Genomic DNA, 13,898 nt, shown 5'->3' with positions numbered 1-13,898 from the left:
TTTATTATGTAACGCTTCACTAAATAAATGCAAATTACCAATAATGACCTTTCAAATTTGAAGCATGACTTTACCAAAATTTAACTTTTCAAACAAATAGACAGAGGTTTATTTTTGTAAAGTTTGTTTTATTTCACAAATTAGTTTCAGTGTTTGCCATAGATAACACATATTTCAATGAAGTTCACATTCAATGTGACTAGGACAAATTTTTTAAAAAATCCAAACCCTGGACATGTCATTAAAAACACATGGATTTTAAATTCTCTTTTTTATACAGAAAATTGCATTAATAGATTTTGACCTCAAGACTAAGCCAAGGTACATGTGTTAAAGGCCCAGGAACTCTGCACTGATCTACAGCACTGGGCCTACATATTGACTGAATAATACTGTGCACTGATGTAATAGCAACCTGCATATGTCTCATATTAATGTTATTTTCCTAATAGTAATAGCATTAAAAGCCTACTTACTTTGCCATTGAGTTATCCTGTTTAGGATAATTCACCCAGAAAAGCTCTCCGTGAGCATGTGAATCTATTTGCTACGTATGTAGCATTTTATAATATATAACTGAAAATACTGAAATCACAGGGAACTGATATTTTGATTCTAACGCTGGCTTTTTGAGTATTTTTGCAATCAAAAAAAAATCTGTTGTCTTTCTTGAATAATTTATTAGCAGGACTTTTGTTGCATTTCCACATGGAATTCATGAAGACAAATAATATTTTTTTGTGGGGAGAGTTTGGACGAGTGAAAATTCACACATGGAAAACAAATGAGCATGGGGAAACATTCCTCTTTGTTAATGGCTACTTGATCTGTAGCCAGAATTCATATGGATCCTTAAAATCAAGTAAATTATGCCTGTAGCGACAGCTCCCTTTTGCTAGAGTCCCACAACAAGCACCAAATGGTGGCGTAGAATAGAACTGCCAAATTTCATTTTTCACTTCCTGATTCCTTTCAATTAGAGTATATACATTTTGAACAGACAGTCCTATACATATTTTATAGTATTGAAGGTGGAATTCGGATGTAGATACCTCTCAGATGCAACACCCTTTCCAAAGTCATGATATCTGGGACTCGTTCTCTCTATTTGTTTAGTTGTTCACACATACACACGAGGACTAATTCTGCATGCAGAAAGCAGCAGGAGCTGAGGATGTGCTTCTGAGGACAGAATTTTGCCCACCTCTTTTCATCTCTGCAGATTCAAAAAAGAAATATGGCAGAGGTGGAAGCAATGATATACAGATCTTATTTAAACAGACCACAAAAGGAAAATGGAGAAAACCAAGGAGGTTTTGCTCTTTCATAGGTTTTCTTTCTGTACCTTTTATAAGGGATGGTAGACTTTCTTTAAATAGCTTATTGGACACAGGTTAAGAAACCTGCCACTCATTGGTTTTCAGATTAGATAAAATAACTGATGAATTATGTGGTAGAAAATTAGGATGGATTACATGAATATCTGTTCAGACTACCATAAATATTTATAAACAATCTTCCTTGCAGAACATGTCTCTGTCATTCATTTCAGAGCAATGAAAAACCTGGAACAATGGAACTAATGACTACATTGTTCCAAAGTTAAATAGTTTATCTAATAAGGAAAATAATGAAATGAGCCAAATTCTTTATGAACATAACAGTGAAGCAATTAAAATGAATGTGATTTTCCAGATCAAAACTTCTGCCTGTTAATTGCTATATGGCACCTATCCTAGTCATATGAGTTTCCCTTGCAGCTGTTTTTATTTCATGATACATTTTGAAATCCCCAGAGCCTAGTCCTGGGATCTGACATAAAGATGGTTAGTCTGAAAACCAGGATAGTTATCGAGTGTTTATAATTTGTATAGATTAACTCTCAAGACAGGCCTTTGTGAACAATCACTGTTTCTTGCCATTTGCATTTTGTTTGCAATGTGTTTCCAATTAAGATAATTTATTGGTGCATACTTCTTATTCTAAAGTATGGGGTGACGTTGCCATATGTAGGAGAGAACACAAAGGCAACTTCTTGGGAACAGTGCGGTGCCCTGCGCTTCTCTGGTAGTTTTGGATCTGGGCTGTCATTACTGCATTCATGTAGCTAATAGTGAAAATGTTGTTGTGAATTGTATGTGCAATAAATAATATTAAAACTCACTTTTGAAAGTCTGAGTCACCTGTTTAATTTTCTCTCTTAGCTAATAGAGCAATATTTTCTCCTTTTCTACCAGTTGGTTGCTCTCACTCTCTCAGTCATGGAACATTGTTTAGCCGAAGATATGACAAAGTACTTGTATGTCACATTCCAGTGAAATGGAATGGTTCAGTCAACAAAAGCACAGAGGTGATGTACAAAGGCAGGTCGATCAGTGTGCCCTTCCCATTTAGGCATATCTCTGCCCTCTGATAGGCCAAGGTGGTTTGATTTGCATAATGACTGTATGGCTTCACACTGACCCCACATCCCAGCTGGCTGAGGGGGAAGGTTCGGCATTACTTTACATTTACCAAGAAATAACCTTTCGCCTCTTATTTGTATGACCATTGCCACCAAAGCTCCAGATCACAATTTGACTGCCATCATGCTTAGCGCTGTACAAACATGTAAGAAAACATGGGCACGGCCTGAAAAATTGATCATATAAGGCCCTGATGCGGTGAACACCAATGTAGGGGCTTGCTTTTAGTTTCACTTCAGTCGACGAGGCTCTGCAGGGATACGGGCATACAGAATCTGAGCACAAAGATAAGTGAGGGGTGTGAGGGTGCTTTGGCTGAGTCCATGCACTGTAGGAGTGTGTGGGATGAGCAGCTCAGCATGGTTCCCTCCCTGCACTTCCATGAGCACTACAATTGTTCCTGTGGAAGCTAGAAAACATCTCTGTTCTGCGGAGAGTTTTGGCCTCATTCTTACTGGGCGCAGGTGCTGCATCTTGCCCTCTGTAGCTGGGATTAGAAGGATTGGGACTGCACTGCTAGGTCCAGGTCTGAGCCCCAGGTGAGGAGCCCAGTTTAGGTGAGATTATTTAGCCCAGAACATGGTTATCAGCTCATACAAAAGAAGCACCTCAAGTTGTGTACGCACTTTGGAAGTTCAGTATGTGTGAGCCTCATGTTTCATATTAGGTTAGTAGAAACTGTATCTTACTTATGTGGATTATTAAAGGAGATAAACCAAAATCTCAGTTGCTGAAGTAACTAATGTAGTTTATCCAGCATTGAACAGATATTGGCATCTTGAGGTAAGTATCAGGAGTCAGTGATTTCAGACTATGATATTGAACAAGCTGAAGCCATGAGCAATATGATATTGATTAGACAATAGAAGTAATTATATTTACCAACATAGTTTTATTGGGTGGGGTGGAAGGTGACGAGACTTTAGTCTGGAGTTTAGGGAGGACAATTAAAAATGTTGTAAGCAAAGCCCTAGTAGCCTTTGTGTTTTTCTTTTTAACAGCTATGGATTTTCTACCTGCTATTTTAAAATTGCATGGGCTCCCTTCTTAGCCATCAGAAGGATTTTTTAAAAAATACATTATCCTGGAAGTTTAGTACTGATCTCAGGAGAGCTTTATTTTTTTTCCAGAGACCTTTCTCTGACAATGTCCACCTCTTCTGCTGTTCCTTTTACCCAATGATTTTTTTTAATGCTATTGCAGAAAGATTAAAGGTTATCTTTGAATGTAGAGGCTTTTATCTAGCAAACACCTTTTCTAATGCTAAATGAAATCATGTCAGATTTGAATAGGTTTCATATTTAGTTGCTGCTTCAATTCTGTGAGGAGCTTTAATTTCCTGGGTCATGAAACCTCTTTCTTTCCCTGGCTGTTCCCCCCCAATCCCAATGGCTATCAAATGTCCAAAATTCATTTTTATTTCACATCTAGTGACAATGGGAGATGAATAAAACTTGATCTGCAGACCTTCAACAGAACAGTAGTTGCTCATCAACAGAGTAACTTGTACTACTTGATTCTCTGCTGTCTCTCTAAATGACTATTATTTGAATTTTGTGCCTGCCCACTGGTAAGATTTTATCTTGTAATAAATCTGCCAAAAAAACCCCAGGAACATCTCTAGTTACTGTCATTTGTTTCTAGACATGATTTGGAAGATCGCCAGGCTCCTCAGAAATAGCAGCAGCCATGGACTAAAAGGATGTACAGTAAACGCTTACTGTAAGCTTTGAGTCAGATCATCTACAGACTTTAAGTCATCTTTGTGCTCTCCTGATTGTTCCATCTCCTAGAGGCCTTTTCTCAGCCTCAAATATACTATGCTATACTATACTATAGCCCCAAATAATCCCTCTCATTACAATTAAATTGTTTGGAGTCAGTCATAATCATCTCCCGGCAAGCAGTAGGCCATTTTTTGCCGAGTGTTTAAAAATCCAACTTTTGTACTTTGAGAGCTGAGAGACCAGGAGTGTGTGTTGGCCATAATGATCCACTGGTGTAAGTGGGTACGACTTTAAAGGCAGTTCTTGCAGCAGTTCACCCTGGGTGAACTTCACCCCTGCTCAGAAAGGCAGTGTGGTTAACTCTGGGGATTTTATCACGAGCCTCAAGATTTGTGGTGTTTTTCTTAAAACCCCAGCTTCTGGAGTCATGTGACAATGTAAAAATAATCTCTGTTTTCATTTAAAAATAAAACCTGGGGGCAGGCAGACTCTCCCGCTGTCATCAGATAGGGGGGAAAGAATCAGAAGTGAGAAACTAGTGGTGGTAAAAAAAAGGACCCCAGGAGTGTTTGCACCCTCTCCCATCATTCCCTGCCTGCCCGCCCACTCCCAGATCTGGGTGGGGCAGTATCCACAAGGAGAGAGCTGGGGGACGGAGAGGAAACTGGACAGAGCTGTACTTAGCGGTAGAGGGGAGAGAGCTGGGCAGAAGCCAGGGGCAGAGTCCTAGAAGGGAGAGAAACTAGGCAAGGAGCAGAGGGGGAAATTGTGCAGGACTATGTGATGGGAATGGCTAAACAGGGGACTGGACAGCAGCAGTGCCCAGTGGAAATAAGAAGAGTAAGGGGTGATACCTATTGGAGAGAGAGGGATACAGGGAACAGAGGAGAAAGCTGACACCAGTGTCTGGGGAAGCAATGGTGTTGAGCAAACGTCCCCCCCCCAATCAGATTTTTGAACCTGTGAAGTGGCTAACAATTGGGGTTGAGCAAATTTGCTTACATAGAGGAAAATCAGTCACTGCTTCTGGCAGTGGTATAAAACAGAAGACGTTAAGCACTGCGCTTTGGTTAAAGAGAGTGAAATTCCAACAGAGATGAAGGGAAAATTTAGTTAATTTTTAAAATGACTTCGAAATAGAGCAACACTCTGAAGCTAATAATTCCTCACCGAATAGTTAGCATCTAAATATTATGTAATTCTTTGTATCTTTCCAGTCAGAGAAAATATTTAAAATCAACCATGCTGAAAAGCTCCTGAAAGACCCACTGAAGTAACCAAGGCCCGATTCTACAAACACTTAGGCAGTATCAGTAGTGGTCCCATTGAAATCAATGCTGGATGTGGGTCTTCTGCAATCAGGTCTGTGTGGGTGGATCTCTTCTGCCAATGTGGTCCCATTAGAGTTGCCAACTTTATACTTGCACAAACCCTTGCTCTGTCCCTCCTCCGAGGCCCTGCCCCCACTCACTCCATCCCCCTTCCCTCGGTCGCTTGCTCTCCCCACCCTCACTCACTCACTCGCTCATTTTGACCAGGGTGGCTCAGAAGGTTGGGGTGTGGGAGGGCTCTGGCTGGGGGGGGGGTGGGCTTTGGGGTGCAGGAGGGTGCTCTGGGCTGGGACTGAGGGGTTTGGAGGGCAGGAGGGGGATCAGGGCTGGGGCAGGGTGTTGGGGTGTGGGATGAAGGTGTGAGACCTCCGTCTGTGGATGTGGGCTCTGGGGTGGGGCTGAGGGGTTTGGGGTGCAGGAGGGTGCTCCAGGCTAGGATCGAGGGGTTCAGAGAGTGGGAGGGGGATCAGGGCTGGGGCAGGGGGTTGTGGCGTGGGAGGGCGTGCAGGTTCTGGGCGCCACTTACCTCAGGCAGCTCCCAGAAGCGGCAGCATGTCCCCACTCTGGTTCCTATGTGGAGGTGCCTCCAGACAGCTCTGAGCTCTGCTCCGTCCACAGACGCTGCCCCCACAGCTCCGATTGTGGAGCTGGCACTTGGGATGGGGCCGTGTGGGGAGCTCCCTGGCTGCCTCTAAGCCTAGGAGCCGGAAGTGGGACATGCTACTTCTTCTGGGAGCAGCAGGGAGCCTGCCTTAGCCCTGCTGCACCGCCAACTGGACTTTTAACAGCCTGGTCAGCAGTGCTGACCAGAGCGACCAGGGTCCCTTTTCAGCTGAGCATTCTGATTGAAAACCGGACACCTGGCAACCCTAGGTCCCATGCATATGAAGAGAGGAGTGGCTATATGATCTGAATGCAGAAGGGCCTAAAAGCTGTGAAATTCCAAATGTTTGAAATTGCTTCTTTTCAACTCCAAAGAAACTGAAGAAGGGTTGTTATTTTGGAGAGGACTTGTTTCCCCAGCATCTAGATTACAGCAAAGATCTCAGGGCAGCTTTTGGTAAATAAAAACCTAAAACATTTAAAATAGAAGAAAACTACCAAAACAAAACACTGCATCGCCCAACTATGTGTGCATTGTGAAAGAACAAACCGCATGTGACAGATATTAGTCACATTGCTTCATGCCTTACTGGAAGGCACTCAAATACTGTAGGCATGAGGGTGATATGAAAACCAGTATGCAATAAAATAGAGTAATATAGAACTGGATAAGTTGGGGCTTTGAGCTGAACTGGTTGACTCCAGCGTGTTCTTCAGGATACTTGAGTGACTGTCCCTACCACACATGCTCACCAGGGTCAACAGAAGCTACTTTGACTTATTTTTTCAGGCCTGTGTAAGAGGGAGAGAAGATAACAGATAAAGCAGGGGTGTTAGTTGGTATCTGCTACAGACCACCAAATCACACTAGGGAACAGGATGACCAGCTCCTTTCACCCCCCATCTATATGATGTAGGGAAAAAAAGCTACATGTTTGGCGCACTTCAGGTTGAATGACACAAGCTGGAGGTCTCATGCTGCCTAACCAAAAAGTGTTGCAACTAACATAGGGGGATTCCATATTAGACCTAGCCTTGACAGATGAAGCGGAACTGATCACAGAACCAAAAATTAATGGTAACTTAGGTACAAGCACTCATGATTTGATCACATTCATAACGTTCAAACAGTATGAAGTCCAGACCAGTAATAGATATTCTCGGGGCTTTAAAAGGGCCATTTTCACAAAGCTGAAAACACTTATGAACCAAATCTGCTGGGAGGAAGAATTTAATCAGAAAAATGTGAATGATAATTGGGAATTATTTAAGAACACTTTACTAGATGCCCAAAAAGCCACAATCCCACAACTGAGTCAGAAGGCTGTATTGGTTCAAAAAATGACCTGATTGAGAAGAGAATTGAAGGCAGCTTCATATATATCTCTCACAACCCACCCCTCTCCCACCCCAAATGGAAGAAACAGGAATTCAATAGTAATGAATATAAATCAGAAGCTAGAAATTGTAGAAAATTGATAAGAGAAGCAAAGTGACACAAGGAGAAATTATGACAAGCAGAACTAAGGACAATAGGAAGAAGTTTTTAAAGTCAATTAGGAGCAAAAAGAATCCTGACATCATTATTTGTACATTACTAGATGAAAATGGTAGAATTATCATCAATAACGCAGAAAAGGCAGAAGTGTTCAATAAATATTTCTATCCTGAATTTGGGGAAAAACAGATGATGTAGTCTCAAATGATAACACTCTACCCAGTCCACTAGTATCTCAGGAGGATGTCAAACAACAGCTATAAAAGTTAGACAATTTTTAAACACAGGTCCAGATAATATATGAATTTCTCCCATCAGCTGAGTTTGCCTCTCAGACCAGAAGGGAGGAACGGAATAAAAACTCCTAACAAGGAAGAACAAGTATCTCATTGTTGCTGGGATTCTAGGAGCTAGGTTTCTAGGCATAAGCAATGGATCCCCAGCTGCTTAGCATGGGTTAGTCCTACAGGACTTATATAGTTTGCTTATTATGCAACCTTCTATTAAGTTTCTTTTGAAACTTAAGATATAAACACAAATGATTTACTATAGGTTTGTCTGCTTTAACCTTGTAAAGAACTCTTATTTCCTTTTCCTATCAATAAATCTGTATATAGTTTATTACAGGATTGGTTGGCTACACACGTTGTCTTTGGTGTGAGATTTAAGGTGCAATTGACCTGTGCTAAGTGACTGATCCTTTGGGACTGAGAGTAACCTGAATGTTGCTGTGATTCAAGATGTAAGGGACTATCTATCACAACGGTAGGATTGCCTAGGTGACAAGGTAGATCGGAGTACCCAATGGAACTGTCTGGCACTCCATGTATAGGCTGCTACAGTGCCTGGGGAATTCAAACTTGATAACTGGTTGGTGAAACCTAAGTATAGAACTCACAGCCAGTTTGGAGTGAGCCTGCCATCCACCAAAAATGCCAGATGGAGGTATCAGGCCACAGAATGACTCCGCTCCACCCCAAGAAGGTAACATCAGGTAGCTGAGGGAAGGAGGTGTTAGGAGAATGGGCTGGTAGCAGGGTCTGCCAAGAGTGTTGGGTAGCTCAGAGGAGCATGCAGATGTTTATCTGAATCATACCCACAAATGTCCTTGGTTTCTGCCTAACTAACTTTACAGGTAGTTTTAAATGCTGGAGCTGGCTCACTGCATGTTTTGATCTGTAGTTTTGTGACAGTGAAGCTGGTTTACTGCTTTACATGTAATTTTGCTGCTGGAGGCTGGTTATCTACTTGCTTTTATATAGTTTGTGACTGAGATGCTGCTATCTCTCTCTTCTGCATGAAAAGGGGCTGATGCTGAATTCTTGATTCAGTGACCAAAATAGTTAGCAGTGAAATTGCTGAAAACTGGATATAATTTTTTCCCCAGGTGAATGTCTACCAAAATGTTCTTGTTTCCAAAAACTCTAGTAACAGATTTACTGACAATTTTGGATACATTTTTTTTTAAATCACTAATGCGTATATAGTAAATACATTAAGTCGAGAACAGTGCATCTATCTTTCTAAGTTCACACAAGCCTGAAAGGAAAACAATATATCTATTTTCCAGGGTTATGAATCTAACAGCATCACAAGTTATCACTAGGAAAACATTTCAAAAGCCTGAACTTGCACTTGTGGAAAAAGGAACACAGATAGAGGAAACAGATAAATACACGTTGTGTTAGTAGGCTTTGTTTTCTGAAATGATATATTGTTCCGGAGAAGAGGTTAGCAAACAAATTATTGTCTTTTTCCAATACAGCCAGGTCTTTGGTACTACAGACCAGATGGTGAGGTGAGGCAGATTAAAACTTAACTGACAATAGGTCAGTATCACAGGAAAAGTGCCCTAAGTTTATCTATTGTTAAATGATATAATTTATCGTCTTTGAAGGTTAAGGAGCAATTTCTGTGCCTTTCCTCCTTTTTGAACAAAGATTTATAACACAGATAATCCCAATTTTAGATATTTACTGCAGGTTATATTTGAAAGAATTTCCCAAAAGACTAATAACCCTTTTTTTTCTTAAACACAGTCAAACCAGTGAACTAATATGATGCTTTCTTCAAACAACTGTATTTACTGTCTCTGTACACGATAAATTTTCATTTAGTCTATGATCAGCTGACAATATGTAAGTTTGCAGATACCAGTAATTGAGTACAGATAACCTTGACTGTTGACCTATGCAGAGCCATGACTGTCTAGTTTTCATTGTTTCTGTTTTTGCTATTTGACAAAACTGATGTGGACTGAATTTATAGGTTAGCCATTCATTGCAGTGGGAATAGCTTATCATTTTGGATCTATATGGCAAGAAGTTTCTATTTATCTCACTTAGTGAGATGGCAAAACTGAACCTGATTGGGCCAATTCAGTATTAGCATTAACCCTTAAGAAACCAGTAAATTCCTACATGAATGTCACTTGAGCACAGGTTAATTTCCTCCAGCTGAACACTAGCCTTTGGGGTAGGTTGGTATGGCTAGTGAGAATGGAGGGTTTCTAGTAACTGGGGAAAAGGGCCCGATTGGGACCATAAGATTCATTAATATTTCCCCATTGGGAATGGTCTCGTGATGGAATCCACTGGTTTTGCTGCCAGTTCTTGATCCCTTTCTCTGGCCAGGAACAAGCATAGAGAAGTGGGATCAGCCAGTTGGTTGGGGGAAAAGAAGGGGACAGGTCTGGTGGCCTTGCCACATGCTATAGAACAGAGAGTTCTGGTCCTGTCTGCTTTTTATGGTTGAGAGAATTTATCTGGTGATAAATTTACCTTGTGTAGGAAGGGTGAGGTGGGGCTCATCAAAGGGACTCAATTTGTGAGGGAAGGAAGCAAGAGAAGTGAGAAAGGCAGAGCTTTTGGTACTGACTGGAAAGGCTGACGTACCATGCATGAGCATAGTAAGGGTTAATATACCATCATCATGGATATTACTGTTGGACTCCCTATAATAAAGGAAATGTGCTTGGATTTTTTTAATGTTTTGATGTCTTTGTAGTTAGAATGATTCATTTTATCTAGCAATGAGCGCAACACAGTATTGTCGAGGTACTTAATGTGTAAAGCTGGGGTTTGCAAAGGAGCTTATGGGTGTTAGCTACCCAAATCCTCTTGAACTGCAGTGGCGCTGGGGGTGTAACTCTCCTAGGCTACTTTGAACACCCTGGCCTAAAATAATAGTATTGATAGAATACATTCAAAACCACAACAGACTCTCTGTTAATTATATTGATTATAAATGGCTTTATTCTCTATTTATTTTGAGCTTTTCACTTTCACCCTCACTGATGTTTCTATAGGTATAGCTTACCTATAGGGAGGTGGTGGGTTTTTTTTAAAAAAACTTTTTCGGAAGTTTTAACTACGTTTGCAGGTCATTGCTATCTAAATCTCAGACACAAAACATAAATCATTACACAAGCGAGTTTTTGCTTAAATAAACATTATTCAAGAATATAACTATAACATTATTTATAAACAATACAAGAACCCGGGGGCGCTCAATACAATTAAAAAGCAGAGACTATAAAATGGTTAAAAGGAAATATATTTCAATGCAAGGTACATTGGACTGACCATTGGAACTCACTGCTAGAGGATATTACTGTGGCAATGTAATGGCCAAGTGCCCCCTGGCCAAGTGCGTGTGCCTGCACATTCTCTCCACCTGTTTGTGGTGGCCCCTCCAGTCGAGTCAGACTCAGCCTATACATGAAATAAAAACAAAGCAAACCCATTACAGCAGTGGTCGGCAACCTGTGGCCCATCAGGGTAATCCACTGGCAGGCCATGAGACAGTTTGTTTACGCTGACCATCTGACAGCAAATGTGAAAAATCGAGATGGGGGTGGGGAATAATAGGAGTCTATATAAGAAAAAGACCCAAAAATTGGGACTGGCCCTATAAAATCGGGACATCTGGTCACCCTATGGCCACCCGCAGGCAAGGCTGCCTGCAGCTCCCAGTGGCCGTGGCTTGCCATTCCTGGCAAATGGGAGCTGCAGGAAGTGGTGCGGGCTTCCACTGGGAGCTGCGAGCAGACATGCCTATGGACGGTCAATGTAAACAAACTGTCTCGTGGCCTGCCGGTGGATTACCCTGATGGACGACGTGTGGCCCGAAGGTTGCCCACCACTGCCTTACGGGGTACAGGTCCAGCAGGGGCGTCTCTCAGCGCCCCCCGTAACGTCTCTCTCAAGTTGTCCCTGCTCCAGTATAGTGCAGTGCCTAAGTGCTCCCTATCTGGAGGCAATGTCTTCGCCCTCTCAGGGCCTTTCTAGCCGCAGCTCTCCAGCTGGGCCATTATAGGTCAGTTCCCCTTCTGGGGTGCCTCAAAGTCCAGGCCACTTTCCCAGTGACTGGGGGCAAGAGGGGAACCCCAGGCCCACCCTCTACTCTCGGTCCCAGCCCAGGGACCCTATAGATAGCAGCCATGTCCCTTTAAATAAACTCCATTGCAGCTATAATTCCCTCGACCACTTCCCCGTGGCTCCAGCACATGCTACACCCCTACCTCAGGGCCTTGTCCTAGTGGAGTCCCAGCAGCCAGGCCGTAGCACCATCCACTCGCCTCCAGCTCTAGCAAACAACTGATCTCTGGCCCTGCAGCTCTTCTTATTCTAGTCTGCTGGGCCCTGATTAGGTGATTCCAACGCAGCCGCTCTAGGCAGCTTGGAGGGCCTCTCTACTGCCCTTTTTTGGGGTGGGGTGTGGCAGGGCCACAAGGCCTCCAGCAAGGGGCCTTAGGACCTAGTCCACCATGTCACAGGCAAATAGTTTGCTAATTGCCCCCCAAAAAGGATTATGGTCAAAGCCTGATCCACACTGAAGTAAATGGCAAAAACTATATTGATTTCAGGTGGAGCAGGATTTTACTAAAGTGCTACATGAGAAAGAATGGGGATATACCAGCAAAGCTCAAAATGATAAGGATTAGCAATCCTTGTGCTTCAGGGTATACACTGGTCACCAGTCAGATGAAATACTCGTAATTTTATAATAAAATGACCACAGGTGCACTCAGAGTTTAAAATCATCTTAAAGAGAACACCTCCAGCAGAGCGGACCATGTTCAAGGAACCACAGCTGGCTCTCTGTGGCCACCATCTAGCTACGATAAATACTTACATAGCTCCCAATACCTAGTATTTGAGCATCTCACAATTTTAATGCAATTATGCTGACAACACCTCTGTGCGATAGGGCTGTGCAATTATCCCCATTTTGCAGATGGGGCACTGAGGCACTGAGAGACCAAGGGACTTGTCCATGGGAACCCAGGGAGTCTGTGGCAGAGCAGGGAACTGAACCTGGGTCTCCTGAGTCCCAGGCTAGCGCCCTAAAGGCCACTGGGCCATCCTTTCTCTTTCAGCTTGGACATATTGGAAAATCAAGGTCACAGAGTTCAAGTGTGGTTTGCAAATTACTCACCTATTACAGTTGCACGTGAGAACTAATGGTCAAGATGAGCCATTCAAGAGATGTTAAAATCTCAGCTTAGTATTCAGAAGTCAGCATTCAAGCTACTGTCATAGGGTGACCTCCTCCAGGGCACATCCTTGTGGCCTCTGGGTAACCCTGCAAGCAGCCCTTGCTTCAGTCTACTCCTTCAAGGGGCTTTTTGAATATCTCATGCACCCTTTTGTCCATTCACAGCTCTTCTTGGGTTCTGGTTTATGAAATTAAAAGACATTCAAAACAAAGTTCTCAAGTCCATCTGTTTACTGCCTGTAGTCTCACTTCTGAAGTCCCACCTTTCTGTGCTGGTGCCTACTTGCTCCCAGCAGCCTCTCTCTCTCTCTACCCCCACTCTGGGGCTTTTCCCTCTGCAGCCCTTTATAGGAGAATCAGCTGATCCCTGTTCAGATGCGTGTCCTCAGTAACCAGGGTTGGTTGGCCCCAGGCCTCTAGCTTGTAAAGAGGCAAGCCGCCCTGTTACAGTGTCAGAGGAGTCAACAGGTCTGTGTTCAAAGGGTAAGATATCTAGTGCTAAGTCCTCTGATGACAGGCTTTAAGGGATAAAAAAAAAAATACATGCAAAATACCACCATCGGCATACAGTAAGCATTGCATTTGGTATTGCCCTGAACCCAGCCTCTAAAGCCCTTGTGGGCAAACACTTCATGGTTGGAACTTCATGAGTTTGAGGGGCTCTGTCAGCTCAGGGTACAGGGAGGGAACCACACAGGGCACTCTCCCACGGGAAATCTCCACTCTTTGTGGTGGGTTTCCCATTAGATGTTATTGCTGCTCAGAGCAGCACTAA

The 13,898-nt window shown here is 42.8% G+C and overlaps 1 long non-coding RNA gene across 1 annotated transcript in view; it reads right to left on the bottom strand.

Moving 5' to 3' along the window:
* Positions 1 to 253: 253 nt before the first annotated feature.
* Positions 254 to 13,898, bottom strand: part of LOC140896539 (uncharacterized) — a 58,614-nt gene continuing 44,969 nt past the window's right edge. Inside the window, exons 3-5 of the long non-coding RNA XR_012154568.1 lie at positions 13,064 to 13,301; positions 11,209 to 11,337; positions 254 to 1,216 (exon numbers count right to left, since the gene is read on the bottom strand). This is a non-coding gene — a long non-coding RNA (uncharacterized LOC140896539). The remainder of the gene's footprint in view (positions 1,217 to 11,208; positions 11,338 to 13,063; positions 13,302 to 13,898) is intronic.

Source organism: Lepidochelys kempii, chromosome 12, assembly GCF_965140285.1.
Source record: "Lepidochelys kempii isolate rLepKem1 chromosome 12, rLepKem1.hap1, whole genome shotgun sequence".
NCBI lineage: Eukaryota > Metazoa > Chordata > Testudines > Cheloniidae > Lepidochelys > Lepidochelys kempii.
Note: the sequence above shows the minus strand (reverse complement) of the source record. Positions and strands in the feature narration are given on the sequence as shown.